General features: G+C 43.5%; 1 protein-coding gene and 1 long non-coding RNA gene across 6 annotated transcripts in view; both read left to right on the top strand.

Annotated features, from left to right (window-relative positions):
* The window catches only part of LOC138962358 (uncharacterized), a 73691-nt gene that overhangs the window by 51353 nt on the left and 16338 nt on the right, over positions 1-6000 (top strand). The window lies entirely within an intron of this gene.
* The window catches only part of LOC138962373 (uncharacterized), a 29986-nt gene continuing 24807 nt past the window's right edge, over positions 822-6000 (top strand). Inside the window, exon 1 of the long non-coding RNA XR_011454494.1 lies at positions 822-926. This is a non-coding gene — a long non-coding RNA (uncharacterized lncRNA). The remainder of the gene's footprint in view (positions 927-6000) is intronic.

Below are 6000 nucleotides of genomic sequence, written 5' to 3'. Positions count from 1 at the left end.
ATCTAATTGAACTTTAATTACATGGCTTGACGACAGCTCTTACACACAACCAGAATTAGATTCACAAGTGTCCATTGAGTCAGTCGCTGGCATGGCCGATTTCTGTTTACTCCGTCAGTTGTACTGAATCCGGTCACAGTCTCGCGTGGCAGACTTAAACTGAGTACAATAGAGTATTGAAATTTCACTCAGTTGTCCTGAATCCGGTCACAATATCGCGTGGCAGACTTAAAAATACAATGCAGTATTGAAATTTTACTCAGTTGTACTGAATCCGGTCCGATATCGCGTGGCAGACTTAAAAGTACAATCAAGTCTTACAATGTCACTCAGTTGTACTGAATCCGGTCACATATCGCGTGGCAGACTTATAAGTAAAAGGAAGTATTATATAAACTCGAAAGTACGAAAAGTGCAGCAGGCTCATAAGTTTAGTTTCGCGGATCGTTGCAGCCAAGTGCGCGTATCTAACCATTTACAAACATTGGAAATCTTATACGTACGGTGTTAAAGCAGGATGTGTTGTTTTGTAATGGCTTGATTTTAAGTTCGGTCTTTGCAGTCGAGAGGGGCTGTGCTGAAGTGTTTTAAATATGATTTTCGATGCAGGTGGTGAAGTCTTTGAATTATTCATACGTCTGAGTGATTACACGTTTTTATGAGAATAGTCACATCTTGTACACATCTGTGTGAGATAATTGGATCCATAATAAGTGCTAGAAGGACGGTAATGCATTTCAAAAAGCACAACCAGGTTAGGTATTAGTGCCACTGACACTGTTAGTGTACATATGCGTGCGCGAGTGTAGTATGCTTCGTATGGTATTTTTATCTGTTGTCTTATTATTTGTTTTGTCTTTTAATGTGCACCACACTGAAATTTCTCTGTACGAGATAATAAAGTATTCGTATTCGTATTCGTATTCGTAAACAAAGGGAAGTAAGCGATATAAAAATAGACAACAAAGCGGTGCTGAAGTGAGAGTTATATGCGGCACCAGGCGCCTGGCATCTGAAAGAACGAGAAGCATTGAAATGAACAAACAACTTCTATCCTTTCTTGCACCAGTGCATTCTTAAAGGTCCTTGTCTACATTTTTATACCGAAATCGCCATTTGACCATTAAAATGCAGAGTCTATTATCTACAAATATCAACAATACACCCCCTTTCGATCAGGAAAGACGAAGCCAGTGTAGCCGTTTGAAAATTCATTGTAGTATTCCAGCGTAGTACTCATAGTAGGATATCCTTATTTGGAAAATGCCAAGCGCAAAACTCCTCTCAAATCCCGTGCATTTCGTGCGTTTAAAAAAAAAAGCGTGGACAGCGCTCCAGTGTCAAACTGTTGCTGCACTTGTTTGGGCGTGGCTACAAGCATAGTGACATGAATTTGATTGGTCAGTATTTTTAGGCAAAGCACATGTTCTCAGCAAACAGAAAACAAAATATTGAAAGCGTGAGTCACGCTACCCAAAAATAAAATCTTTTTTTACATATATTTTTTTTTCTATAACTTTTTTCCCCATGGTTCATTCATCATCTGACATAACTTTTTAGCGAAATCTAACCATAAGATTATTGAAAAAAAGCAAAAATGTAGACGACCACCTTTAAGCTCATTTTAACTTACGGTGTTCTCTTATCTCTTTCTTTCACTTCCCTCCATCTAAAAAAAAAATACAACCAAACGTACACTTTCCTCCTTTTTACTGAGAAGGGTGAAAGGCTTATGTGCGACCTCGGAGTGTACTTAGCATATTTCTGTCTCTCGGGTTTGTTTTTTCGCGTTCCCCGTCCACAGTTTCGCTTTTCTGTTGCAGGTCTCTCTGGCGTGATATTTTATGACGCGTGCCTTTATAATTATAGCCTTCAAATTGAATAAGACGATTGTGGCCTCAGTGTCTGCATAATGGCCTTCAAATTCAATTAGTCTTTTTGTGGAATTTTGTTATGCAGACATGTCAGTTCAGTGGAGGCTAGCTGTCTAAAATGAAAATGTCTTCGGCATTGTGCAGTCGTATTCAGTGTGTCTTTTCTGTCTTACTTATTGATAAAAAGTAGCGCTGTATGCACAAAACTCTTTCTGTTTGTATATTTAGTGTGTGTCGCCTTTTGTCTTCGGACTCGTCCCCATTTTTGTGGAATTTTGATGCAGACATGTCAGTTCAGTACAGACTAGCTAGCTGTCTAAAATGATAGTGTGTCGCGGCATTGTGGAGTAGTAGGCCCTATCTGTTTGGGGAAAAGTAGCGTTGTATGCACATAACTCTTTCTTTTTGTATGTTTGGTGTGTGTCGCCTTCTGTATTCCGATTCGAGAAAAGGTGTGGTTCTATACTCGACATTTTGGTCAAACCTTTTTTTTGTACGTTTTTGTAATGTGTATGATCCCCCCCCCCCCCCCCACGCCCTTTACACCTTTGGTTTGTGGAGGGGGCGGGGGCGGCATTATATGCACGAGTTGCAATGGTTAACAAACTCACCTCTTTTCATGTCAGGGTAGATAGAGTTCACCGCAAATCTTAGCACACATCTCCCTCCACCCCCCATCACCACCCATACCCCTCCCCCAACCTCAATCTCCACCCCCCCATCCTCAATAATAACCCCTCCCTCCCAGCCCCTTCCTTTTCGATTCTTCCAAATTATAAAAGACCCACAAATAAAAAGTAACCTCCGTTTTAGGGCGGGCTGTGTTACTGTGTGTAGCCCGTTGCAGCACATTTGAAAGGCAAAATACCTGTCTTTAAATGCTGCACGGTAGTGAAACACTCCATTGTAAAGAGCGGACAGGGAGCTGGGACCCCCGCGCACTGCATAATGTAATGGCTTTAAACGGTTAGAGGCTTGTTCCTTCTTTTCATCGTGCAGCTGAACAAAGTAGAACTACTGTGCAAGTTGTCGGTGTTTTTGAAGGAATGTGCTTGTTTGTTGGGGGGGAGTAGGGATAGGAGTTTTGTTTTTGTTTGGATTGAAAAGTTCGAAACAGTTCAGACAAGCCAGGCAATATTCATGCAGATTAACAGACATACATAGACACAACGCGCACATCATGTGCACTACGCATGTATATATACATATACATGCCAGTACACATGCGTATACACATACACGTGAACACACAGGCCGTGGCAGACAAAAAACACACACAGGCAGACAGAACCCCCCCCCCCCCAACACACACACACTAACACACACACACACACTAACAAACTCACACACATTAACACACACACAACACACTAACACACACAAACACATACACACAAACACACACACACACATTCATACACACACACAAAAACCACACACACACACACACGCACACAAACACACACACAAACACACACATTCACACACACACACTCACACGCAAACACACATACACACTAACACACTCATACAAACACACATACACACACACACACACACACACACACACACACACACACACACACACACACACACTTATAGACACAAAGCCTTCCTTCGTAGGCCCCATCTAACAAGACGGGACAGGCACAACGCCAACGCTTGTTTAAGCATGAGAACACTGTGGAACTGTGTAAAACAGAACGGAAATTAAATGGACATCGATGTAACGACTGCATATATTTCGATAGTGTGACATAGTTTAACAGCCATGTCAAGATAGCTAACACCCTTGAATAAACCGTATCGGCGCAGGCGTATATTCATTAGTCTGCCCCCGGATATTTAGGAGGAAGTGGGTATGGTACGTATTGAGTGGTGGGGTGGGGTGCTTGCGACAGCTCAGGTGCCAGTTTCCGACTGCTACTGTGTTCTAGGAAGGAGCAAATTAACTTGCAAGGGATTTAGAAGCGGTTTTCTCCTCAGTTGTACTACTGTCCTCTATACAAAGTGGAAGTGCTTTCCTGAATATTGATATTCTACTCTCGCAAAGTGCAGTAATGTCAGAAATCTTTTTCCTGATAGGTGCGAGTGTGCGTGTTTGCCTCTGTCGTGTGTGTGTTTGTGTGTGTGTGTGTGTGTGTGTGTGTTCGTGCGTTTTAGAGAGAGAGAGAGAGAGAGAGAGAGAGAGAGAGAGAGAGACTGCCTCTGTGTGTGTGTATGTGTGTCGGTATGCGCATGCGTGTTAGAGAGAGAGACTGAGACAGAAAGAGAGATAAAGAATGAGAGTGTGTGTGTGTGTGGGTGTGTGTGGGTGGGTGGGTGGGTGTGGTGAGCATGTGTTGAGAGAGAGAGAGAGAGACAGACAGACAGACAGACAGACAGACAGACAGACAGACAGACAGACAGACAGACAGATAATATAGACAGAAAGACAGGAGACAGACAGAGGATGAGTTTTTGGCGGTTGCAGCTGTTACCTTAAAGCAAGACTATGCGATGAATGTAAAGCTCAGCAGACTTATACCTGAGACTGAGAGACTAAAGAGGTGAAAACGAAGTGGAGGGAGAGTGAGAGAGAGAGAGAGAGAGACACACACACACACAGAGAGAGACAGAGAGAGAGGGAGACAGAGAGAGAGAGACAGAGAGAGAGAGAGAGATGGGAAGAGAGAGAAATGGAAAAGAGAGAGAGAGAGAGAGAGAGAGAGAGAGAGAGAGAGAGAGAGAGAGAGAGAGAGAGAGAGAGAGAGAGAGAGAGAGAGAGAGAGAGAGAGAGAGAGAGAGAGAGAGATGTCACAAAGTGTGTGCCCGCGTGTGTTGTTAACACGGAACCAATCATTCATTAATACATGTAGATTTTAGATGTTGAAATGCGCAATAGCTAACTGCTTATCCCCCCCTCCCCCGCAGTACGCTTTTACATGTACTTTGATTCTGTGACTTGGCCAAGCTTTTTACTCAGCAAGGGATTTTGCTCTGGCAAGTCTCGAGGGATAAATGATCGATCATTAATTTTGGCGGAACAACGTCGCAGTTTTCCCAATGCATCATCCATATGCATTTTCTCGCTCTCCCTCCCCCCTCTCTCTCCCCCCCTCTCTCTCTCTCTCCCTCACTCTCTCCCACTATATCTCTCTCTCCCTCTCTCTCTCCACTTCGTTTTTTCCTCTTCATGCAGTCTCTCTTAAGTATAAGCAGCGTTTAAAATGTAACCGAGTGCCGTAACACTACGATCACCTCGGGAGGCGAAGTGCAATCAAACAGGATTGAAAATGTTAGGGCCAATTTCTTAGCCCTATAAAAACTGTTATGCAAACCCGAAGGTTTCCATGAACATACAGACAATCGGAAACCACCAGACCCCATCACAAACAGAATTCCACAATCCACCGGTGTTGACTTAAAGGCCAACAACTCGGGTGCAGAGTCTGCTGTGAAAGGAGCGGTAGCCTCCCCTGTCACAATCGCCCCAACATGTCCAAAGTACTGAATGTTCTCTTGCAACCTTCACTTTACACCCCATCCCTTCTCCTTTTCAAGCGTCAGCCCTGACTTTCACTTCTTGTCGCATCAGCAACTTTCAGTATAACGTGACAGACTGTAGCTGGCTTGAATGAAAAAGCGAACATGAAAAAATCGATACAGGGCGCGAAATGACGTGGAACATGATGAGACTGCGCACGGAGGGATTTCTAAATCCTCTTCGATTCTTGTCTCGAGTGTACAAAGTTGAACAGACAACAAAGTGATAGGTTTGTGGCTGATTCACCGGGGGATGCTGTTCTATGCATGGTAGTGGCAAAGGAACCCGGGGGGGGGGGGGGAGGGGGGGGGTCCTGGTAGTTATTGTTAGGCCATATAGGGTTTTTTTGCACATCATATTATCCCTCGGTCATTCCTCCCTTTTGACGTGAAAGCAAGACTATTTTTGTGCAAGGTCCTATCTAATTCAATGCTGACCAGGTCTGGATACACAATCTGCTGAAGACTTGACCACTGGCATTCATTAGTTCTACAAATCCAAATTGACGACAACTGCAAACATGTATAATGAGTTTACCTACATTTCAGCGCAAATGTGCCTTATCAGAGCAAAATTCACCGGAGTAACAACTTGGAAAAA

This window comes from Littorina saxatilis, linkage group LG3 (assembly GCF_037325665.1).
Source record: "Littorina saxatilis isolate snail1 linkage group LG3, US_GU_Lsax_2.0, whole genome shotgun sequence".
Lineage (NCBI taxonomy): Eukaryota > Metazoa > Mollusca > Gastropoda > Littorinimorpha > Littorinidae > Littorina > Littorina saxatilis.
This window is presented reverse-complemented; position numbering and strand designations above follow the sequence as displayed.